Genomic DNA, 26,156 nt, shown 5'->3' on the forward strand with positions numbered 1-26,156 from the left:
AAAGAAAGAGAGAGAGAGACTCGTCTAATGCATCCATATCTTTTCTCAATCCATTACACTAAGGATGGGGTCAGGCTGGGTTTACACTAATAGTCCGGCCAGTGGACTCTCTTTAGGATGCATTTAAAATAAAGCATGCATTTGATTGATCATTAATGTTTTCTTTTTCAGTGTATATTTGCATGTATAAGGGGCGACACAGTGGCTCAGTGGTTAGCACTGTCACCTCACAGCAAGAAGGTTGCTGGTTCGAGTCCCAGCTTGGTCAGTTGGCATTTCTGTGTGGAGTTTGCATGGGGAGATGTTCGCGTGGGTATCCTCCGGGTGCTCTGGTTTCCCCCACAGTCCAAAGACATGCATAATAGGTCAATTGAATAAACTAAATTGGCCATATTGTACGAGTGTGAATGTGAGAGCATATGGGTGTTTCCCCGTACTGGGTTGCAGCTGGAAGGGCATCCACTGTGTAAAACAAATGCTGAATGAGCAAAATACTGAAGTTATGTCTATTTTATGCTCGTTATAATACACCTAGGGTGGCACGGTGGCTCAGTGTTTAGCACTGTCGCCTCACAGCAAGAAAGTCGCTGGTTCGAGTCAGGGTGGACCAGTTGGCATTTCTGTGTGGAGTTTGCATGTTACTTCTGTGTTGGTGTGGGTTTCCTCTGGGTAAAGATGTGCGCTATGTGGTGTTTAATAAACAAATTTCAGGAGGAGCACGATCAGTCTTTGACGAAGCTAATTCCTCATACCTCATAATTCCGCCATACCTCCATTTTCTCTCGTATTTCAGTGTCCCTCCACCACCCCAACTCCACACTATTAAACCAGATACCTATTTAAATCTAAGGGGGGAGCGTTCTGGAGCCGGGCTAGACACTACGCTCAGACCCTATCTCTCTTTATCCTGATAAGGGGAATAACGCAAGATAGGGTGTCTTCCCAAACTCAGAGCCCTCTCCCCAGACAGGGCCGAAGAAAAATGATTGAATGTGCATATGTATGTACAGTAAAGGCTGAAATCATTCACACACCTGGCAAATTCTGACTTAAAGTTACTTTTTTTTTGACTAAACATAACACCGCCTGCTCCTAAAAGATATTAAGACTCTGTAAAAAAATATTTCTCAGCTTTTATTTACATTTGACCAAAAAGTGGCATGTGCAAAATTATTAATTCCTCTTCAATAATCATTTTCAATTTGTTATTACAGCAGTCGAACACTTTCTATAATTGCTAACTAGCTTATAACTGGTATTTTTGCCCATTCATCTATATCAATGAACTCCAACTCTTTCAGGTTGGGGCTTCTCCTTGTCGTGACCCTGATCTTTATCTCCCTATACAGATTCTCAATTGGATTTAAGTCAGGACACTGGCTGGGCCACTGCAAAATATTGATGTTTTTGTCTGCTAACCATTTCTTCACCACTTTTGATGTGTGTTTTAGGTTTCTCTCTAGATTACCTGATGTTGTTGTTGAGAATTTTTATGTAGTGCTCTTTTTTTATTTTGCCATTTACTGTGATTAAGTTCCACAGGCTGAAAAACACCCACCAAAAACATTAGGTTCACCCCACCATGTTTGACAGAAGGTTCACCGGCATAAACCAGGCCACACTTTGAGCTAGACTGTATTGTAGGGATGAATGGGAATGAAAGTAAGAGGATAAACAGTGAACAGGTAGGTAGGTTGATCGAGCATCCTACAATGATGCCCAGAGACTCAGGGGGGGGGTACCGTGTCTGTAATATTTTTGGTAGAGTGATTGGACTTTCAGATCCAACCTAGGAGTGAAGAGAGGGTTTGAGAATGGGAAGCGCGGAAATAGAGGGAGGGAGGGTGGATTCAAAAGAATGAGAAGAACAGTGCAAGAGAGCTGGTCTGCCTTAAATACGTTTTAGGGGGGCAAAGTGAGGCGTGGTTCCGCTGCTAAACCTTTGTTAACAAGTAAACTACATTTAAAGTTGTATTGTGACTTACAGTATGAGTAATTTTAATTTTAATTACATTAAACAGCAACTTAAACTTTAGTAACCTAATTAATTTTAGTTTATAGGTTATAATTAACATAAAAAAATATATTGTCACAACCTATTGATCATATTATTTTAAACTGAAATTACCTCTATTTTAAGCTCTATATTTTACACCCATGTGAATCTGCATGTGAATCTCCATCATCTCCGCATGCGTTCTTCCTCTCACTCCAATGAATTCCTAGAAAAAGAAAGAAATACAGAAATGAGTGATGTTGAGTGTGAATGTACTGTAGGGTCAGGCCACACACCTCGCCTGTGTGTGTGGCTCTGCGTGCGCACTGAATGCTGAGTGTGTTGTGTGGTTTTGGGCTTCGCTGGACACTGTTAGAAGAGAGATCTCCACACCGGCACCACCTCACCTACAAAACCAACAGCCCATTACAGCTGAGTCAGTGTAGAGAAACCGCCAGCCGATCTACTTTTAGCTGCGCGTTTGTGTTCGCTCAGCACAGGCTCGGTCAGTCCAGCTGAATTTCAATCATTCATGATTACTGATGAAAGATGCGAAGACTTTTCCTTACATAAATATATACTGCTGCTGCTTGGCCCTCTGGTCATTTGAGGTTATTCAGGACCGCGGAAGTAAAGATCAAAAAAGTGATTTAAGTCATTCAAATAGATTGGAATTGTTTCTTATTGTAAGCAAAACTGAAATATATTTAATAAAGACCAGTTGATTGGATAATTATTAGTTACTTATTGTAATTGTAACTGAGAAATGTAACCAAAAATTGTATAAAAAAATAATATTAAAGACTATTTGATTGGTTTATTGTAAGTTTTCTAATTATATATGGTGAACGCATTCATTCTTTCATTTTATTTCGACTTAGTCCCTGATTTATCAGGGGTTGCCACAGCGGAATGAACCGCCAACTTATCCAGCATATGTTTTATGCAGCGGATGACCTTCCAGGCACAACCCGTTACTGGGAAACTGTGGGGGAAACCGGAGCACCCTGTGCACCCACCATGCCAACACTGGAAGAACATGAAAACTCCACACAGAAATGCCAACTGACCCAGCTGGGACTGGAACCAGGGACCTTATTGCTGTGATGCGGCAGTGCTAACCACTGCGCCAACATGACGCCACATGGTGTAAACAAATCAATATTGAGGAAAAAAAAAAACGCTAAAATATAAAAGGAAATTGAGACCTAAATGAGATTTTATTCTTTAAAATAGTCAGTTGATTGGTCCTAAGGACTAAGCCAATGGAAAAGGAATACATATATATCTTTAAACTCTAACCATAAGAAACATTATGCATGTCTAACAAAACAATGCTTTCATACCATAAATTAAATTTTAAGTATAAATTCTTCATAAATTTGTAAAAATAAAACACCTAAAATTACTTTAAATTAAACATATAAAAAAACTGCATCAAGAATCCTAACGGGTCGATTACACCAAACGCGCTTTTATGCTCCAAAAATGCATGGTGCACCTCAATGCCTATTGGTTGACAAGTAAAAAAGAAGCACGGTGCGCTTTTCTGTTGCTAGGCAACATCTGAATCAGCTGTGTAATGTGCGCAAGTGTTGCTGTTAATATTAATATAATTTTAAAATACAATACTAATGTAATATTCATGATTTGTGATTCATATAGCACTGGATAACTCAAAACAGCAACCACTAGTCTTTCCTCCATCTTCAAAAGTCTCTGTAGTTATCTTTACAACACAAACACTGCAGGCACCTCAACAGAAACCCCGCCTCTGCTTGTATTTGATTGGAGAATGAAAAAGACGCCACTGACGTAACGCTTTTTCTGCTCAATTGACTTTTTTTAACTGCGAGAACACCGTGCAAAAGCAAAAACACAGCAGGCAGTTAAAATGCAAGGCACACAGGGTGCATAAGCAGCACGCACAACGCAGGCGGCCGTTAGTAAATCATTAAAAAAAAAGGTGCTTCTAAACGCAAAAAGCGCGTTCAGTGTGATCGGTCCGTTATTCGTCTAATAGCTATATCACCACATGGACTCAAGACTACTTTGGCAAACCTTTGTCAAGTACCACAATACATAGTTGCATCTACAAATGCCAGTTAAAATTGTACTGTCCCTAAAGGAAGCCCTATGTTAACAGTGTCTTCAAATTCTTCATAAATATGTACAAATAGACGGCTTCTGTTTCTTTTTACTCTACTGGCTGGCCGCTTACCACGATATGGACGGCTTTTTCCGCTTATACCAATTTGTCCAGTAGCTCTCCGTGTATGTCAGGGGACTTGAGACCCAAATCATAGTAAACTTTGATGACTGGGTTTGAGACCAGGTAAGAACGGTTCCAGAAAACGGGTAAAACCAAAGGCAAAAACAAAAAATAAATAAATAACAGGGTGAGAATGTGGTAAGATCTGAAAATGTGGTAAAAATCAGGCAGCTTTCCTTTTTCTGGATTGCTTTTGAAAACACTGTCGGTTGGGTTCAGGGAGGGCAGTGGGCGCTGGTCAAACGGTGCTTTTGAAAACACTTTCTGTTGGGTTTAGGGAAGGAGGTTGGTCGAGGGATCGGTCTGTTGATTGGTCAGTCGTCAGATAGTCGACAGCGACCTCTGGTGGATTTACGCGAGAACAGCAGGTGCGAATGAGAGAAATTTGAGATCTGAAAACGAGTACACAGCGACCTCTGGTGGCTATGTTAGCCGTGTCTTCAAATTCTTCATAAATATGTACAAATAAAACATTGAAAATGACATTCCAATTAAACATACAAAAAAAAAACATTGGTGGAGAAATTTCGACTCACAAACTGCAAACAAATGTAACAAGCAATTAAGAATATGGCACTGCAATTCTAATGCAAGATTAAATCTGAATTATTATTCACTCACAACAAAAAGCTGCTTTTATTTACAACTCCATAAAAGCTACATCTACCATTTTTGCAGTTAAATTTAAATCGTAAACATTAGGTAAAATTACAAACCATTAAAGTAAAATTAAAAACCATTAAAAACCAGCAAGAAGCAAGAAGGTCACTTGTTCGAGTCCCGGCTGTTTCAGTTGGCATTTCTGTGTGGAGTTTGCATGTTCTCCCTGTGTTGGCGTGGGTTTCCTCCGGGTTCTCCGGTTTCCCTCATTATACAAAGACATGCACTATAGGCGAATTGAATAAACTAAATTGGCTGTAGTGTATGAGTGTGAATGAGCGTGTATGGGTGTTTCCCAGTATTGGTTTGCATCTGGAAGGGCATCCATTGTGTAAAACATGCTGGATAAGTTGGCGGTTCATTTAGCTGCGGTGACCCCTGATGAATAAAAGGACTAAGCCGAAGGAAAATGAATGAATGAACAAAAAAAACCTTAAGTGGAGAGGATGAACCATTACATGAACTGAAGAAACCATGAGTAGTTGTTCCTCACAGACAGCCTCATTTGTAGTGATTTTCATGAAGTTCAGAGAGCTGAAGTGAAGTTGTGGTGTGTGTCTGCGTGTGTGCAGGTGGTGATCAGTCCGACTCTCTGTTAAACCGCGTTCAGCACACATTGATTTGCTCTCTCCTCGCTGACGGCTCTGATAGCGAGCAGTCATAATTCTCTGCACTCGAGAGATTAAATTCCTGTATCGCTGTCAGCTACATTAACTCACTTCCTGGATCTAAACCCTATTAGCGTAGCCGGCCTCGCTAACATTAATAAATCAATGCTCCTGATGGCAGATGAAGATCCGGCGCTCCTGTAAGCGAACATCTCTCTCTTTGAGTATATATCTGGTAGAAATACAACTCGAACCCACACTTACAGGTTAGAGTACTTATTTGCAGAGCATTTTAAAGAAGTATCTGATATTTTATCTGGTGCATTTGAAAAGTGTGCAGCAATTAAAGAGGGAAAAGTTGACTTTTTGTTTCTACCACAAGTGGAACCTGAAAAGACACACACAGGCGGAAACCAGTTAAAGGGATAGTTCACCCAAAACTGAAGTTCTGTCATCAATAATTTCTTGTCTTAACTAGATTAGTTTTCTTCCTTTGAACACAAAAGAAGATATTTTGAAAAATGTTGGAAACCATTGTGACCATGGTAACACATTCATGGTAAGTGTTTCCTACTATGTAAATCAATGGATACAGATTACATTTATTGACTCATTCACACTCAAATAACTACAGCCAATTTAGCTTATACCCAATTCACCTATAGCGCATGTCTTTGGACTGTGGGGGAAACCAGAGCACCCGGAGGAAACCCACGCCAACACATGGAGAACATGCAAACTCCACACAGAAATGCCAACTGGCCCAGCCGGGACTTAAACCAGCAACCTTTTTTTTCTTTGAGGCGACAGTGCTAACCACTGAGCCACCTTGCTGCCCAGAGCTTATCTGTTAGTTGTTGCATGGTTGTGCTCCATTGATTTATCTAACTACAACTGTTTATTTAGTTAAAGCTTTAATTACGGATTAGAAGTGGCGATGAGTTCTTAACATATTCTGAGAAGGTCTTTAAAAAGTCTTAAAAAGCTATTGAAATTACCTTTAGGATTCCTGCATATACCCTAAACTAGGGGTGAACAACCCTGTTCCTGGAGATCGACCTTCCTTCAGATTTCAGTTGCAGACCATATCAAACACACCAGCCTGTAACTATCAAGTGCTAGTCAGGTCCTAATTGATTGGTTTTTTGTATGTTTGATCAGGGTTGGAGCTGAACATTACAGGAAGGTCGATCTCCAGGAACAGGGTTGAGCACCACTGCCCTAAACAGAAAACGGAAACTCATAAAGGTTTGGAATCATTTGGGGTTGAGAAAATGATGAGTAAAGTGTAATTTTTTCGGGGGTGAACTGTCCCTTTAATCTAGACTACAGATATGAAAAGATCATTGTTGACAACTATTTAAAGTGGAAAGAAGCTAAGCTCTGCTCAAAAATTTTGCACTAAATCTCACTAGATGATGTCATGTCTCAATTAGCATATTACCAGACATTCCAAGTTGGGAAAGTCATTTCCGGGGAAGACAGAGATTTTTTTGAGGGAGGCTGTGAGATGTGGGGGTGGGGGGATATATAGGGGGCATATCAGAAGAATTTGGGCGGTATTAGAGTTGGGGGAGCGAGACGAAACTGAAGAGCAGAAAGGGATGCCGTAGAAAGGGGTGCGCAACGTATTTGAGGACAGGACGGGAGGTGCGCGATTTCGAGGAAATTATAATTCGTTCGTTGACATCATTCTGGGAGACTTGGGATGTCTGAAATTACTGACATTGTGTTATATCTATTCAATAAAGTCTTCATATTTTGACTACATGTACAGTCAAGCCTGATATTGTGCATATGTCACACAGAGGCGTTTTTAGGGTGTGTGTGAAACAAGAAAAAATAAATGATGGCTCAGCCGACGTAGCACTATGGTGCAAGGTGCGAAAGTGCAAAAGTGCAAAAGTGTCCAATCTGAAAAAATCCCAAAAATAAAGTAAAAAAAAAAAAAAAAAAAAAAAAAAAAATATATATATATATATATATATATATATATATATATATATATATATATATATATATATATATATATATATATATATACACACAAAATAAACAACAAAACAAACAAATAAAGACAATAAAGTAACAAAATAATTATATACAATATATTTGCTCTCCAGAACTTTCCAACCAACCATTCGCCACTACTCACACCTTCTACCTCCTACGACTCCCACACTGAACTGAGCAAGAGTCACTCTTTTTATAGTGAGTGACTCCGCCCAGTTTGGATGAAACCATATTGAAGGTAATTATAAGGTAAGTATGGACATAAACAAATCTTTCAGGTAAGCGTTTCACATTTTCATACACTTCATTTGTATTACCATATAACTTAAAATAAAAATTATTAATCAGCATTTTCACATGTCATGAATACTCCTTTTTTCATTGTTTTCCCATTCTTTTCATCCCCCACATAAAACACATAGTCTCCCCCGGGAGCCTGACTACTCAGCGCATCACTGTGCATAAAATGCTGCGCATGACCTTTTTGGCATCTTTTGCCTCCCGTAGCCGCTATTGCGCAACCCGGAAGACAGACGCAAATTCCCCTTGCAAATTCAGACTTTTCAAACAAGCATGTTTGGAAATAACACTTTTTCACGTTTTTTGGGCTTCACCCAAAAGATAATAAGATGATGTAGAGGGATCATTATGGAAACAAATATTTATAACTAATATTATATAAAAACAGAACAAAGCATGCAACTCCTGGCTTCATGCAATTACTAGATTCAAGAAGCCAACATAGAAACTGACTCCCATCACGTAGACCGCTGATCCTTTGAGAAGCAGATTTATTTTTGATGAATTTTTCTCGTCCGTGTTCAGGAACATTCTGCTTGGACGTGAGCTCTCTGGCTTCATTACAGCCATTGTTCAGCAGTGTTTCCACCGACACGGACAGTCGCAGACTCTAGCTTTACTTCTGTTGATTGCAGACTCTTTTTTCCAGTGGTTGTGCTTTGTTAGAAACCGGTTGGCGTCTTGATTGCGAGCGCCATCCTCCAGCTGCCAACGGTTCATTTATCTCGTCTCAGCAATGAGATAGTTGATATGAGACATTGATTGCCTTTTTTGTGAAGGTTTGCCGTATAACTCCAGTGCGCCGGTACAAACTTCAGCCAGAATCCCTCCATATGGATCAGTTTGTGTGTAGACAGAGGGATATTTGTGGCTGAGCTATTGTCCTTAGCCACTAAACGTGTCCATGTGGCGATTCTGCTCAGCGTCAGAGATAAATGTTCTCCAAGCCTGTTGCTCATCCTTCTTCTGTTGCTGACACAGATGCAGCAAAAGATCCAGAAAAAAAGCTAAACCTTCACCACAAGACTCTGGAAGAAACCCACAGCAACCTTTGGAAGCCAAGAGAAGAGAAATCCTGATCAAAACAGGGATAAAATGCACTTCTACAGCCCCAAACTCATCTTCCCCGAGATTCATGTGGTGTAAATTTGATCAAAAGCATTGGGATTTTTTTCTCTATTGGTGAGGGCATAGATGTCAGTGATGTGAAAAATACGTTAGAGCTGTTAAATCTCGAGTACAACAGCTTCTGGAGGCGATTACACTGTCGATATGAACCAGCTGTGGCTCTGGCAGAGATCTGATGAGGGTACGAGACACTCCACGAATCAGAAATCAAACCAGAGATGACTGGAAGACGATGGAAAGTCCAGAATCGGTGAAGGAGTAATTGCGATGAAAAATGATTTTGCACATTTATCGCTGCGCTTTTTAATCCACACTAACAACGTGCCAAAGTGAGACTCTGCATCTCTGCCTGGGCTTGTGTTGTTCTTGCCAATACTGGCAATGTTACTGTGTTCTTATGATGAATGCTTTGTGTTGCAGAACTCTTCATTTTTCAGTTCTGCTGTTTGCCGAATGATTAAAACAGAGTTTCAGTCAGGCTACAAATACAATATAGTACAAAATATAATGCAATAGAGTACATGACACATTTGGTCCCAAGTTGTGCTTATTGCTATGAAGCATATCTCACCTAACAGAGACTGTCCAAAATAAAAAAAAACATTGATATTTCAAAAGTGAGGTAGAAGGATAAACCCAAGACAAAATTATGCATGGATGTATGTATGTATGTATGTATAGATGGATGCATTAATGACAGAATGACAATAATGGATGGATGGATCAATCAATGGCGGAATTATGGATGGATGGATGGATGGATGGATGGATGGATGGATGGAAGATTGGTGAGATGGATGGATGGATAGATTGATTAATGACAAAATAATAAATGGATGGGCCTAAAAAAGAATTATGGGTGGATGGATGGATAGATCAATTACAGATGAATGGATGGATGGATGGATCCAAGACAGAATTATGCATGGATGGATGAATGAATGAATCAATGAGAGAATGACAATAATGAACAGATGGCTCAATTAATGATGGATGGATGGATGGATGGATGGATGGATGGATGGAAGGTTGGAAGGATGGATGGATGGAAGGTTGGAAGGATGGATGGATGAATGACAGAATGATGGATGGATGGACAAAAAACAGAATTATGGATGGATAAATAGATAGATCAATGACAATGATGAATGAATAGATGGATGGATGGATGATTAGATAGATGGATGGAAGATTGGTGGGATAGATGGATGGATCAATGACAAAATAATGGATGGATGGGCCAAAAAAATAATTATCAGGGCTCGAAATTGCGATCATTTTGATCGCATATGCACCTGAAATTTTATCTATGCGAACTCAAAATATATTTGGGAACATCTGAGCGAGTGCATAAAATTGTTGTGTGCAACCAGTTTTTACTGCAAAATGTTCACCACATGCGCGGATTCGGGAGACATTCACGCAGAATGCATCTCTGCACTTGAAACACGAAACGCAGCGCTCAGGAATGGTTTAAAAGAGTTGTCATGTCAACTTGCTGCAGTAAACAAAGCCAAGTCTGTAATGCTTACCCCCCCTTCGTGCTCTTTTTATTGGCCCACTGCTCTGGAACTGAACGCGAATGGATTGGTTGATATCAGCTGTCAATCACTCAGTCAATGCCTTGGGATGACAGGGAGAGCTACAACCACAAAAAAGCGCTGAAGATGAGAATAAAGAGAACACTGACAGATTTTGTTTTAGAAACCATGGCATCTTAGTAGTGATCATGTGCTGAATGTTAATCCACCATCTACACTTTATGAAGAGTGGATAAAAAGACTTCCAATAGGCTTCAAGTCCGCTATGAAAAGTCTGTGGGGTGGAATTTTCAGATAACTGTTTGCCACATCTAGCACGCAAGCTTCCGTTTTATCCTTTATATAATCGCCAGATGCTGTCTGCCATGCAAGTGGCAGCTATATGTCAAATTCAACACCACGTACACCATCACAAACGGGCGTCCACGGAGTAAGTTATATATAAAAATGTATTTTCTTGTGATAACGGGATTTCGTTAAGACATATTTTCCTCACGCTTGCATATATATTTTTTTGCTTGTAAGTTTGATTAGTGTTGATTTCAAATGCAATAAATATGTTTGTATATAATTGGTGGGTGCGACTAAATTTTGACTGATGCGACTACATTTTTAAAGTTAGGAGCACAGGTGCTACCAATCAAAAGGGTTAATTTCGAGCCCTGATTATGGATGGATAGATGGATGGATATATCAATGACAATGATGAATGGATGGATGGAACCAAGACAGAATTATGCATGGATGGATGGATTGATGGATGGATGGATCAATGAGAGAATGCCAATAATGGATGGATGGTTCAATTAATAATAGAATTATGGATGGATGGATGGATGGATGGATGGATGGATGGATGGATGGAGGGATGGATGGATGAATGTATGAATCAATGACAGAATGATAGATGGATGGGCCAAAAACAGAATTATGGATGGATGAATAGATAGATCAATGACAATGATGAATGTATGTATCAATCAATGACAAAATGATGGATGGATGGATGGATGGATCAATGAGTATGATAGATGGACCAAAGACAGAATTAAGGATGGCTGATGGGTGGATGGATCAATGGAAGAATGATGGATGGATAGATCAATGACAATGATGGAAGGATGGGTGACAGAATTATGGATGGATGGATGGATAGATGGAACCATGCATGGATGGATGGATCAATGACAAAATGACAATAATGGATGCATGGATCAATCAATGACAGAATAATGGGTGGATGAAAGGATGAAGAGATGGATGGATGGATATATGGACCAACGATAAAATAATTGAGGAATGAACCAGACAAAATTATGGATGGATGAATAGATGGATGAATAGATCAATTAAAGCAATAATAAATGGATGAATCAATCAATGACAGAATGATGGATGGATGGAACAACAAAACAATACACAAAACAATCGATACAGTAATAGAACGATTAAATGATAAGTAATAAAAGAAAAATCAATTCCTAAATAGACAGATCCACTATTTAGCATCAGGGTGTGAGAATGCGTGTTGTGCTCTTGCGCACATGTGATTTTTGAAATATTAATGCTCTGTGTTTGTGATGTTTTCTAGTGTTCAGCGGGGCCTCATATCTCCAGCACTCTCTGAACACTTCATTTCCCATTATAGCCTGTCGTTTAGTGCAGCGCCTGAATGGACAGTTAGATTTATTTCCCCCTGTTGTCCTTGTGAAGTAGATCCTCATAAACACTGTCTCAATTATGTTAGGAAATGCACTAACACTGATCAAGCAGAACCAAATTTTCAATTTAAAAAACTTAATAATAATATAAAATGTAAATCACAACACAGGATATAATTTCATAACCCTATATACATTTCTGGAGGGCTCAAAAAATGTCCCAGAAACTACGTTTCTTGTTTTGCATTTTTTGTTTTCGTAAATCCACCGCTGTGTACACTTTTTCAGATTTCAAATTTCTCGCACGAGTGTCATTCGTGCCTGCTTTTCTAACTTAAATCCACCAGAGGCCGCTGTCGACTGACTGACCGACCGACCAACCGATCAACTGACCCACCCACTTCCTTCCCTAAACCCAATCGATAGGGTTTTCAAAAGCACCAACTGACCACCAACCACCCTCTTCCCTAAACCCAACCGACAGTGTTTTCAAAAGCAATCCAAAAAAAGAAAAGCCCTCGCCTGATTTTTTAGCATGTTTTCAGATATTACCACATTTCCACCCTGTTATTTACTTGTTTGTTTTATATTTTGGCTTTTGTTATCTTGCTTGCTTTCTGGAACCGTCCTTCTCGGGCCTCAAACCCCATCATCACAGTCAACTCTGCTCTGCATCTCAAATCCTCTAACGTGAGCGGCGAGCCACTGGACAAACTGGTAACAGTGGGAAAACCGTCCACACGGAGGCAGTTGGTCAGCTAATAGCCCGAAAAGGTTTGCAAGCCTTTGGAATTTGTTTATTCCTGCCAAAACAATTTCAATGATGCATGCAGTTTTGACAAAAAAAAAAGAAAAAAAGGTTTACAGTTGAAGGCAAAATTGTTAGCGCTCCTGTGAAATTTTAATTCTTTTTCAAATATTTGAAATATTTGGATGTTTAATAGAGTAAGGAAATAGTCATAGTGTTCCTATATTATTATTTTTAATAATAGAAATTTATATTAGTTTATCAGAAATAAAAACATTTTTATTAAAGAAAAATATTATTATCCTCCTTAAATAAAAAAAAAAGTTACAGAAAAAAAAAACCCAGTTTGTCTTTCCTAATTAACAAATTTTACCTAGTTGATCTAATTTACTTGAATACTATCTGGCTAAAACAACTGGTAAAATATTCTGTGCTGTCATCATGGCAAAGACAAAAGAAACTAGCTATTGGAAATTAGTTATTAAAACTAACATGTTGACTAATAATAATAGTAATAATAGTAATAATAATAATAACTAGGGATGGAATCTGCAAACGCTTCTTGCTATTTCTGGGGAGAATTTTGCTAAAAATCAGCAGATTTCTGCTGAATTATTTTGGGAGTGTCATAACTAAAACCTTAATGTGTGAAACAAAAATAATACCTTTTTAACTTTTATTTAATGTTTAAAATGCGAATCCAATTAGATTCACTTTATTTGGTAAACAAAGCAAGTCTCTCATATAATATCTCTACTAAAAGACAAAAAATGTTATTTTACAAATTGCATTGTACATAAATTAGATGAACATTTTCATATTAGTCAATAATATTATTAAAAATCTGCGGGAAATTCGCAGAATATTGCACGCACAGATTCCGTGTGGGCCTACTTATAATTATTAAGATATTGGCTCTTTATTACTATATAAAGTACAGTAGCATGCAGAGGCATACAACCCTTAAAACTAAACCCAGCTCCTACCTTGCAAACTATTAATAAGCAGCAATTAGTAGTTTATTGAGCTTAAAGTCATAGGCAACTCTTTAATAATATTGAGAATTGTACCTTAAAATAAAGTGTTTACAAAAAGTCTTGACATCTGGGTCTTCAAAACTTCAAAAAGAATCCAAGGGTCAAAGTCATGAGATGTTTTAATTAGCGGGTACTGGTGGTGATTGTGGCATTTGCAGCATCACAAAAGACTACAAAAGACGAACAAAAGGAGAGAGAGAGCGCCTGTGACCCCGAGGTCAAACAGTAGCATCCTTCCAGCACATCCACATCACTTTAGAAACATTAACTCTTGCCTTTTCAGTCAGACGCTCATCTATTTAGAGCAGGCCCCATCTATCAAAACAGCTTCAGAGAGAGCAGATATTGGCACCAGACCCAGCTAATCAATGCCATTACCACTACACCCTTTCCTAAACCCACAAAGGGTCATCGGAGGGGTCGCGGGGCGGTCGGACCACGCTCTGAAAATGAGGCAAGGCTCAAGTTCAAGGTCAGGGGTCAAAGGTCAATCTTTGAGGGAAATGAGCCCAGCTGTGCAGGGATGTGTGGGAGAACGGGCTGGACGTCAGGTCCGTCTGGACGGGTGAGCAGTCGCGACCCCTGCCTTTGTGCTTGTATTGGTGAGTGGCGGTTTCCTTATGGTCTTGTGGTCAGACACAGAAAACTGCCAAGCTGCTCCAGAAACGAGAGACGCCTATTGGTTTAAAATATAGTGGACGAAGGTCAAAACGAGAGCAAACCACTGAGTTGGTGTCATGGATGAACGTCTGCTCGACATATGAGGCGGTCAGGATACTGTACTGCTCTGAAGCCTTTTATGATCAAAACACAATCATCGTGTTACTCAAATAAAGGTTGCAAGTGGGGTGATGTCTTGGAATACACTTAAAACATAATGTCTACTGTTTCTTCAAACTACCTCTGTAAAATGAGCTGAATCAACACAATTCTTAAGATATTTCTGGGGGACAACTTAATTATTTTATCTTCAATCCACTTAATTTTGTAAAAACAATTAAGTTAACTCTTATCGATTTGTGTTGGGAAAACATGAAGTTTGTGGATTCCACACAACTGAATTGTGTTGGGGCAACATGAAGGAATTAAGTTACCTTAGTAGTTTTTACAAAAATGAGTAGGTTGAAAATAAAATAATTAACAAAGTAAAAAAAAACATCAAGAACTGTGTTGTTTTAGCTCATTTTAAATAAGTAGTTTGAACAAGCAGCAAACATAATTTTTGGAATGTATCAGAGCTCGAAATTTGATTGGTAGCACCAGGGCGAAGTAGTGCTGTCGCCTCACAGCAAGAAGGTCGCTGGGTTGCTGGTTCGATTTATTTAATACTTGGCCTGGTTTGATACTGAGAAGTGCTTTATCATCATATGAACCCTTAAATTAAAATGGCTCCCAGTTCCGACATTGTCAGTTTGGCACTGACAATAGCTAAAATGTGACTGAAACATTTGCCCTGAAATCGCCATAAACACTTTATCTTGCTTCTCTCTTTTCCTGAATTTGGTGGGTACAGTAGTTTTCGTGGTTTGGATTTTGTCAGAATTTGATTGGATACCTGCACAGTAGTGTTTCCTATTAGTGGATTGTGCTATTGATAGGCCATCCCAATGAACAGACTTTAACAGTCACCAGTTCTTCATTGAATTGTAATTTGCAAAAAAGATTGACTCACTGAAGCACAAAGCCAATCAAATTTGCATGCAAGAAACTAATTTTCCAATCAGACAGCCGTGATTTGGCAGCGTTGTCCTGTGAGCCGTCCAGTCGTGTGCAGGAGCATCACAGAGAGAAGGAGCTGTTTATACAGGGTGGATAGTAAGTTAAATATTTCCATTCTAAAGTGTTACACTGGGAATATGAGAGCACGCTCCGGTCAGATCTCTGCCAATAACACAAGACAGGAGAACAAACGCACAACAATTCCCTCCAGATGTCCACGCGCACAGGGCGAAGGACACTTTCCTTCTTTAATTATACAATTATACAAGCTTCAGTTTTAGTTCCGGTTTCATTTTTTGCATTTTAGAAAGCACAGATAAACAGAGAGAAAAGAAACAAAAACATTTAGCTAATGAAAAATGCCAAGCAGAGATGTTTTTGAGTGCTGACACGGCTGATCTTTCTTTCTCTTTTGGTTTAAAGTGTCTGCTAAATGCATAAATTTAAATGGTTCACTTCATTTTAACAGCCTCAGTTAGTTCAACTGATCTTATCAGAACTTTCATTTTGTTTCTTTATACTTCATATTTGAAACATGGATGTCATGTAATTTCTGTGTAAATGCATTTGTGTTGCTTTATATTCACAAGTCACCAGACAAAGATAGGATCACGAAACTAAGCAGACATCTTCAAATCATCTTAAAATCCATGATCAGGCTTCTCATTTTAAGCCAAATGTCAATTTCACTGACTTTTCTCTGACTTTCATGTACTGCAAAAGATTATTTTCATAACCTATAATGAACAGAAAAACAGGCAGCTTTTGTGTTGGGAAGTGTTGAGAATTTTGTGTTCCCCTTCGGTTGGGGAACTTCAGTGCCATGAATGGGAGGATTCGGATCAGAAGCCGCTTATCTGGAGAGTATTGAACGGGCCAATGAATGAAATTAATTGGCAGCGTAAGCTTGCGCAGGTGTGCGACATCTGCAATTATCTCAGCATATAAGCACACCTGAAGCCAGCAGACGCCATCCTTTTCGCTTCAGATCCTTTCTGAGTGAGTCGATGAGGGTTCCTCTTGCTGATCAGCACTTCAGAGCGAACGAGTGTGTCTCCCGGTCCAGAGTGGGTCTTCGCGGTGGCAGACGGTCGAGCTGGGTTACTCCCTTGCCTGCGGTTCTTTGGGTCCGGTCCTCCAGAGCGGTGCGTATAGTTGCAACTTTCCTAAAAGAGCAACACAGTCGTGCAGCACGTCCTTTTCAGGATGGCGCTCCGACTGTGCGTTTCTGGATGCGGGGGTTTCCTGTCTCCGGATGATGGACACGATCACTGCATTGCATGTTTGGGGGTCCAGCATGTTAATGCGGTGCTCGCGGGCGGTTCATGTCGTCATTGCGATGCCATGACCGTTGCACAGCTAAGATCGCGGCTAACTTTCGCAAGAGAGCGAGCCACCCCAGTTGCCTCCTGCTCTAAAAAAGCAGCGGGCGCTCGGGCAGATCTGAGGGTTTCAGCGGGAGCTAATCCGCCGCCCACGGGCTCGCGGACCTCTCGCTCCTCACGGCGCTCCATCCAAGCTTCGGGTGGTGAGAGTGATCCGTCTAACCAGATGGTAGCTCTCACACTCGCTGACACCGGAGATCAGATGTCCTCCGCGGCATCGGAGGGTGGGCTTTCACTGTCCGACGAAGATCCGGACCCGCTCGCCCCCTCCGGGCAGGTGAGCGCTGTCAAATCGGATCCTGAAGCGGACATGTTAGCCGTGCTTTCCCGGGCTGCTTCGGCCGTGGGGTTGGAGATGGTTTATCCCCCAGCTCCGCGGCCGGACCGACTAGATGGGTGCTACGTAGAGGACCAGAAGGCGAAGCCTTCGAAGCCTCTCGTCCCCTTCTTCCCGGAAGTGCACAGTAGCCTCACGCAGTCCTGGAGGGCACCTTTCTCTGCCCGTGCTGCGAGTGCCTCCGCCCTCACCGCCCTTGACGGCGGAGCTGCCAGGGGGTATGAGGCGATCCCGTCAGTGGAGCGCGCTATCGCGGTCAATCTTTGTCCGCGCGGCGCCTCTACGTGGCGGGGTTTGCCCCGCCTCCCGTCCAAAGCCTGTAGGTTGTCTGCCTCCCTCGGAGCCAGAGCTTATAAGGCTGCGGGCCAGGCTGCTTCTGCTTTGCACGCGATGGCCACCTACCAGCGCTACCAAGCGCAGGCGCTGGCCGAGCTGCACGAGGGCGGGTCCAACCCAAGCTTATTACATGAGCTGCGCACCGCGACCGACTATGCTCTTCGGACTACTAAGTCCGCCGCGTGTGCGCTGGGGAGGACGATGTCCACACTTGTGGTTCAGGAACGCCACCTCTGGCTAAACCTGGCCGATATGCGCGACGTTGACAAAGTTCGCTTTCTTGACTCGCCCATATCCCAGGCTGGCCTGTTCGGCGACACCGTCGGTGAATTCACCCAGGAATTCAAGGCGGTGAAAGAGCAGTCGGATGCGATGGGCAATGTCATCTATCGGCGTGGCCGTAAGCCCGCTCCGCCCGCCGAGCCATCCACCTCCGCTGTTCCTCGCCGAGGGCGCCCGCCAACGAGTGCTGCCCCGCCCCCGCCTGCGCCTCCGGCCAAGCGGGCGCGGCGTTCACCTCGAAAGCAGGCAGCCCCTCCTGCCCAGGGCGCCGTTAAGTCCGGTAAACGGACCGCGAAGCGTCCCTGAGACAGGCCATCCGGAGAAGAGGAAACTTGCTCTTTCCCCGCTGGAGGGCGGGGCCCCGATAACAACGGTACTTTTCAGTGCCACCAAAACATCAGTAAAAGAGCACTTTTTCCCTTCCCCGGATGTGACTGCACGAGTTCTGCCAGTCCGGGACGCGCTGCCTTCCGGCTCGCAGACTCTACGTGCTTCGCCAGTGGCTCACGAGCGCTGGGGGGACGGTCTCCCTTTCCTCAGCCCTCCAGCCCCCTCTCCGGAGTCAGGGTGCGGAGCCAGAGCGAATCGCTCTCCTCCAGCTCTTCCGCGGGACCCTCGTGCTTCCCGGATCAGCACACCCACTCCGCGCTGCCCCACCGCTGGTACGTCAGCGATTGTAGCGATGACTCCATTAGCGAGGGCTCTGCCTGCCTGGTTAGCGCGGGCCAGCCCCTCGCGGTGGCTCATACGCACAATCAGACTCGGTTACGCGATTCAGTTCGCGAAACGGCCCCCCAAGTTTACGGGCGTGTATTTCTCCAGGGTCAACCCCCTGTCCGCCCCTGTCTTGCGAGAGGAGATTGCTGCCCTCCTGGCGAAGGGTGCAATCGAGCCGGTTCCTCCAGCCGAGATGGAGAGTGGGTTTTACAGCCCATACTTCATCGTACCCAAAAAGAGCGGTGGGTCACGGCCAATCCTAGATCTGCGCGTTTTGAACCCCTGTCTGCACAAGCTGCCGTTCAGAATGCTCACGCAGAGGCGCATTCTCCAATGCGTTCGTCCTCGGGATTGGTTTGCAGCCATAGACCTGAAGGACGCGTATTTCCATGTCTCCATTCTTCCACGCCACCGCCAATTTCTGCGGTTTGCGTTCGAGGGTCGAGCGTGGCAGTACAAGGTCCTCCCCTTCGGGCTCTCTCTGTCTCCGCGGGTCTTCACCAAACTCGCGGAGGGTGCCCTAGCGCCCCTTCGGCTCGCGGGCATTCGCATACTCAATTATCTCGACGACTGGCTGATTTTAGCCCACTCGCGGGAGCAATTGATTATGCACAGGGACAAGGTGCTTCGGCATCTCCGCCTACTGGGGCTTCAGGTCAACCGAGAAAAGAGCAAACTCGCCCCCGTGCAGAGGATTTCTTTTCTCGGGATGGAGCTGGACTCGATCCCCATGGTAGCGCACCTCTCCGAGGAACGCGCTCGCCTGTTGCTGAACTGTCTGAGGGAGCTCGACAGCAAATTAGTGGTCCCACTGAAGTTCTTTCAGAGGCTCCTGGGGCATATGGCATCCGCAGCCGCCGTCACGCCGCTCGGGTTGCTCCATATGAGACCACTTCAGCACTGGCTTCACGATCGGGTCCCCAGACGCGCATGGCACGCGGGCACACACCGGGTCTCGGTTACTGCGCTGTGTCGCCGCGCCCTCAGCCCTTGGAACGACCCCTCGTTCCTACAGGCCGGTGTGCCTCTAGGACAGGCGTCCAGCCATGTTGTTGTTTCAACAGACGCTTCCAACACGGGTTGGGGGGCCGTGTGTCGCGGGCATGCGGCTGCGGGCCTCTGGAAGGGTGCCCAGCTGCATTGGCATATCAATCGCCTAGAGCTGTTGGCAGTGTTCCTCGCTCTCCACCGCTTTTTACCGGTGCTGGAGCGGCAACACGTGCTGGTCAGGACGGACAGTATGGCGGCGGCGGCGTATATCAACCGCATGGGGGGTATGCGCTCTCGCTGCATGTCTCAGCTCGCCCGCCGTCTGCTCCTCAGGAGTCACCCGCGGCTGAAATCGCTGCGCGCCATTCACGTCCCAGGCACGCTCAATCGTGCAGCCGATGCGCTCTCACGACAGCTGTTACGCCCTGGAGAATGGAGACTCCACCCCGAGTCTGTTCAGCTGATATGGGCGCGATTCGGGGAGGCCCAGATCGATCTGTTTGCTTCCCCCGAGAACGCTCACTGCCAGTTGTTTTTTTCCCTGACCGAGGGCTCTCTCGGCACGGATGCACTGGCCCACAGCTGGCCTCGGGGCATGCGCAAGTATGCGTTTCCCCCAGTGAGCCTGCTCGCGCAGTTTCTGTGCAAGGTCAGGGAGGACGAGGAACAGGTTCTGCTAGTTGCGCCCCTTTGGCCCAACCGGACCTGGATATCAGAGCTCTCACTCCTCGCGACGGCCCTCCCCTGGCGGATCCCTTTGAGAGAGGACCTACTCTCTCAGGGACAGGGCACCATCTGGCACCCTCGCCCCGATCTTTGGAACCTCCACGTGTGGTCCCTAGACGCGAGGAAGACTTAGGTAACCTACCGACTGCGGTGGTTAATACCATCACTCAGGCTAGAGCCCCCTCCACGAGGCGCGCCTACGCCCTGAAGTGGAGTCTATTCACTGAATGGTGCGTCTCTCGCAGAGAAGACCCCCGAAATTGCCAGATTAGTGTTGTGCTCTCTTTCCTTCAAGAGAAGTTGGACAGCAGGCTGTCGCCCTCCACTCTCAAGGTTTACGTGGCCGCCATCTCCGCTTATCATAGCGCGGTAGCTGGCGGCACCGTGGGAAAGCATAACCTGGTCATCCAGTTCCTTAGGGGTGCTAGGCGAATTAATCCATCTCGCCCCCCTCTCATGCCCTCTTGGGATCTCGCCCTCGTTCTCACGAGTCTGCGATCCGATCCCTTTGAGCCACTCGAATCAGTATCTCTAAGATTTCTGTCCCTGAAGACAGCTCTGCTGGTTGCGTTGGCCTCCATCAAGAGGGTCGGGGACCTGGAGGCATTTTCGGTCAGTGACTCGTGCCTGGAATTCGGGCCGGATTACTCTCACGTCATCCTGAGACCCCGCCCCGGTTATGTGCCCAAGGTTCCTACCACTCCCTTTAGAGATCAGGTAGTGAACCTGCAAGCGCTGCCCCCGGAGGAGGCAGACCCAGCCCTTTCTTTAATTTGTCCAGTTCGCGCTCTGCGCATTTATGTGGACCGTACTCAGAATTTTAGATCATCTGAGCAGCTCTTTGTCTGTTATGGCGGTCGGCAGCAGGGAAGTGCCGTATCAAAACAAAGATTATCCCACTGGATTGTGGATGCCATTTCACTCGCTTATTCGAGTCGAGGTCAGCCGTGTCCCCCGGGAGTTCGTGCACACTCCACTCGGAGCGTTGCATCCTCTTGGGCGCGTGCACGCGGCGCCTCTCTAACAGACATCTGTAGAGCTGCGGGCTGGGCGACACCCAACACATTTGCAAGGTTTTACAATCTGCGAGTGGAGCCGGTTTCCTCAAGGGTATTAGGTAACCCCTTGGTGATTGAGGAGACAACTCGGTAGGGTGTTGAAACACGCTTGCGGCGCCATTCTCCCTAACACGGAGGTACGTGCGCCTTTTTTATCTGTCAGTAAAGTTCCCCGTCAGGTGAGCCCTGCAGATTCCTCCGTGGCCCCCAGCACTGACTCAGCGGAGGAGTCACTTGCTGGCCCACTACGTTGTAGGTCTGCCCGCTGGTCAGCCCGCGTTTTGGGTATAGGTGCCTGCTATGCGTGATCCCCACTAGGCGATCCCATATGCTTATTCCGCCACGGTTAAGTCCCCCCCCTGGGCGGACCCGTGTCTTCCCTCTCCGCTAACCACTCTTTTGCTATGCGTACTCCCCCTTTTTAGGGCTAGTCCATAGGTAAATTCTGCCATCTATCCCCCCCTTGGGTAACGGATGGCCTCCGCAGCGTCCTCCCTATCGGGATTGCACGCTTCCCAACGTACTGTCGTATTTCCTAGAATTATCTAGATGCTCACGACTTCCCAAAAAATATATCTAAATCCGTAAAACTTCTGTTGAAGTAGGATAAATTAGGGCCAGGGACACGTTGGAGGACCGCGCCCCCCATGATGTGGGTGCGTCACGCTTGCTTGACTATCTCCTCATCGGGGGTGTTGGTAAGGTGCAGTCATTATGGCGCTTTCCATATTCTCCCATTCATGGCACTGAAGTTCCCCAACCGAAGGGGAACGTTCGAGGTTACAGAAGTAACCCTTCGTTCCCCGAGGAGGGGAACGGAAGTGCCATATTCCGTCGCCATAATGACTGTCCCTTAGCTGTTTGAAAGTCTCTTCAGCTTAAAAGGATGGCGTCTGCTGGCTTCAGGTGTGCTTATATGCTGAGATAATTGCAGATGTCGCACACCTGCGCAAGCTTACGCTGCCAATTAATTTCATTCATTGGCCCGTTCAATACTCTCCAGATAAGCGGCTTCTGATCCGAATCCTCCCATTCATGGCACTTCCGTTCCCCTCCTCGGGGAACGAAGGGTTACTTCTGTAACCTCGAACGATTCTGTGATTGCTAAATTTAACGCAAAATTAAGCTTGCACTGTTTTACTGTTGCCGATTTCCTGCAAATTATGGCCTGCCAGGACACTGGTTAAGCAATAAGGAGATAAAAAAAACAATCACATGCCATATTTTAACAGGTACAGCCTGCATTAAAATGCTGGAAAAAAATTGTCTAACAATAACAACAATAACAGGCAAAACATGTTCAGTTCATATTGATTATAAAATATAGCTTATTAGGCTCCAAATAGTCTATTTATCTAACCAACCTTCTGTCTCGCTACAATCCAACCCGCACTTTAATATCTAGGCATTTGCTAGTACACAGAATAGGAAAATCCACTAAAGGAGGTCAAGCCTTTTCATATATGGCACCTGAACTCTGGAATTGCTCTGCTGATAATGTCAGAGGCTCAAACACAGTTTCTCAGTATACAACTTGATTCAAATCTTTTTAGATTTAGAGTCAAAATCTAAGGAAAGGTTTCAGATTTAATGCAAGTTCTAGTTAAAGTGGTCAGGAATTGGCTTTTCAACCCAATCCATTCTATATAAGCTATTTTTAGATTTTTAGAGAATGTTCAATGACCTCTTACATGTTAAAAGATTAACAGAATTGAGATATTTCAGTTCACATAAACGTTTTGATTTGTTTTTGCAGAAAACTCACTTATTTTTACCAAAGCTGCATTTATTTGCATTTATAAAAACAGCAATATTTTGACATATTATTGCATTTTTTTCTATTTTTTTTATTTTTTTTTATTTTAAGGTGATCATACACTGTAAAAATGTAGGGTTCCACACAATTCATTCATGTTGTCTCAACACAATACAAGTAAACTTAACACTTTTAACAAATTTATGTGGATTGAACATAAAAAATTAAGTTGTCCCAATGAAATCTCAAGAATTGTGTTGTTTCAGCGCATTTTAATTAAGTAGTTTGAACAAATAAAAAATATAGAATTTTTTTTGAGTGTATTACACATTACTTTTGTTTACTAAAGTACTTACATATAATTATTTTATTGACACTTACTCACCCTGAAATTATGCATACATGTGTTTCTTATATCTTGAAGAACACTAATAACCAAACAATTAAAGGTGCCATATATTGCATGGATTTAATGAATTAAATTGTTCTCTGAAATCTACATAGTAGGTTTAAAAAAATCTCCAGATACGGTTTTATAAGCTTATTTGTTACTCCATAAAATACCCATAGAATCAGAATGTCCATAATTGACCATATACTGTATGGCTCGTGTGGTGAATATTAATGAGCTCAGCTCTGCTCTTACAGACACACACACACACACAGCATGATGTGCTGAACACAAACAACTATAAACCGAATCAGAATAACGTTTACCTGTTTTGCTAACCTGATCTGAAGGCAAAATTATAAATAACTTAGCAAAAGAGAGTAATGGAGATGTATTGCTTTGTATTTTAAAAGCTACAGTCAAGGAAATCACAGCCAGGAATCAATATCTGCCTCTACATGAACATATGACAGTTGAGCTGAGTGATTTGACATGATTCAGCAGACTACACGTGTTTTTATTTTAGATATACGCATCAAATTTCATAATAAACACAATAAATTAACAAAAGATGTAACTAAACTTACCTTATGCCTCTTCAGAGTGGAGATAAATGAATGTGTAATCTGTAAATCTGGCATTTTGCGTCCTGAGGCCAGTTTGAACCATAGACTGTAGGGTTTGAACATGCCTCGTGCTGTCGTTGCCCAGTAACACACAGTAAACAAATTGGTGCTGACGTTTTCAAAATTAAAGTCCTCACATACATAGTAAGTAAAATATCCGCTTAAAATAACTAAGGGAGGCAAATTATCACTGTTGTATCCAGTGTTGTGCAAGTTACTGAAAACAGTAACTAGTTACAGTTACTAGTTACTTCATTCAGCAATTTGCAAACTAATCACAAATTAAACGTTGTATGTCAATAACTTATGTTAAGTGTGCTGTGTTTATTAAAAGTGCAAAATCTGCTAAAAATTTGTAAAACAAGAAAAAAATTCACAACTTTTTTTTGAGCAGTAAAACACTATACATTTAAATGTCTTGTTCCCTGCTGAAAAATCCAGCTTAAACCAGCCTAAGCTGGTTGGCTGGTTTTAGCTGATCGACCAGGCTGGTTTTAGAGGGGTTTTGGCCACTTCCAGGCTGGTTTCCAGCCATTTCCAGCCTGGTCTTAGCTGTTCAGGCTGGGAGATGACCTGCAAAAACCAGCTTGACCAGCCAAGCCAAGCTGGGAGTCCAGCCAAAACCAGCTATATCCAGCATAAACCAGGCTGGTCAAGCTGGTTTTAGCTGGATTTGGCTGGTCGTTTTCCAGTCTGACCAGCTAAGACCAGGCTGGAAATGGCTGGAAACCAGCCTGGAAGTGGCCGAAACCCCTCTAAAACCAGCCTGGCCGACCAGCTAAAACCAGCCATCCAGCCTAGGCTGGTTTAAGCTGGATTTTTCAGCAGGGTTGTGAAATATAACAAAAATGTGTCACTGTGTCTGCTAAACTAATACAGAAAGCAAATGTGTGCTTTTTTATTTGAAACAACAAAAAGTAGTTTTAGTAATAGTAATTAGTGATAGTAACGTTAATAGTCTCTTTGTCTCTCTCACACTGGGCCTTTCTCACGCGTACCAGATCTCTTTCGTGTGCATTTGGTCTCTGATTTCACTTGACTTTTGTTCAGTCTGGCGCCTCATCTTTATGGTGGTTGGTTGGCATCCACCAATCCCACAATACGCCGTTGCTTTAAACAGTAAGATTTGGACTTGACTGCAGCTAAAATTAATTAATTTACCAAGTATTGAACAAATGCGTCATATTGTCACAATAATGGAGTTAATACATTTAAAAAGTTATCTGTTACAGTATAGTTACTCTCAAAAGTAATGCAGAGTCTCTGCTGGGTCAGCTGCCGTTTCTGTGTGGAGTTTGCATGTTCTCCCTGCTTTCGCGTGGGTTTCCTCCGGGTGCTTCGGTTTCCCACACAGTCCAAAGACATGCGGTACAGGTGAATTGGGTAGGCTAAATTGTCCATGAGTGTGAATGAGTGTGTATGGATGTTTCTCAGAGATGGGTTGCAGCTGGAAGGGCATCCGCTGCGTAAAACTTGCTAGATAAGGCGACCCCAGATTAACAGAGGGACTAAGCCAAAAAGAAAATGAATTAATGAAATATGATGTGCTGTCATCATGGAAAAGATCAAAGAAACGAGCTATTATCTATTAACTTATACTTAATATCTTATCTATTATTTTTAACTATTGTTTAAAAAACTATGATATACAGTCATTTATGTGCTGAAATATTTGAAAAAGAAATTTAAACATTCATAGGAGGGCTGTATATTTCTTTTTAAGCGAGCAGAACTTAAAACAGAAATCTGTTTAACAAAGTACTATTATTTTTATCACCAAACAGTAGTGTAAATCTGACCATGTTTGCCATGTTCATAATAAAGGCAGTCACCACATATACAGAAGAGTAAGAGAAAAATGTGGAAAAA

General features: G+C 43.1%; 1 protein-coding gene across 1 annotated transcript in view; it reads right to left on the bottom strand.

The window, feature by feature from the left end:
• The window catches only part of runx3 (RUNX family transcription factor 3), a 269,009-nt gene extending 244,622 nt beyond the window's left edge, over positions 1-24,387 (bottom strand). Inside the window, exons 1-2 of the mRNA XM_073919902.1 lie at positions 24,249-24,387; positions 2,129-2,222 (exon numbers count right to left, since the gene is read on the bottom strand). The gene's annotated coding sequence lies outside the window, so the exon portion shown is untranslated. The remainder of the gene's footprint in view (positions 1-2,128; positions 2,223-24,248) is intronic.
• Between the last annotated feature and the right edge of the window lie 1,769 nt (positions 24,388-26,156).

The sequence above is a fragment of the Danio rerio genome, chromosome 13, assembly GCF_049306965.1.
Source record: "Danio rerio strain Tuebingen ecotype United States chromosome 13, GRCz12tu, whole genome shotgun sequence".
Taxonomy (NCBI): Eukaryota; Metazoa; Chordata; class Actinopteri; order Cypriniformes; family Danionidae; genus Danio; species Danio rerio.